The sequence below is a fragment of the Rhinopithecus bieti genome, unplaced genomic scaffold, assembly GCF_001698545.2.
Source record: "Rhinopithecus bieti isolate Rb0 unplaced genomic scaffold, ASM169854v2 scaffold_38779, whole genome shotgun sequence".
Taxonomy (NCBI): Eukaryota; Metazoa; Chordata; class Mammalia; order Primates; family Cercopithecidae; genus Rhinopithecus; species Rhinopithecus bieti.
The window spans coordinates 363,611-363,891 of NW_016816249.1; positions in this window are offsets into that span (position 1 = coordinate 363,611).

Sequence of the window (281 nt, forward strand, 5' to 3'; positions counted from 1 at the left end):
TTAACTCAAGATGGATTAAAGACTTAAATGTAAAACCTAAAACCATAAAAACCCTAGAAGAAAACCTAGGCAATACCATTCAGTCCATAGGCATGGGCAAAGACTTAATGACTAAAACACCAAAACAATTGCAACAAAAGTCAAAATAGACAAATGGGATCACAGAGCTCCTGTGCAGCAAAAGAAATTATCATCAGAGTGAACAAGCAGCCCACGGAATGGGTGAAAATTTTACAATCTATCCATCTGACAAAGGTCTAATATCCAGAATCTACAAAGAA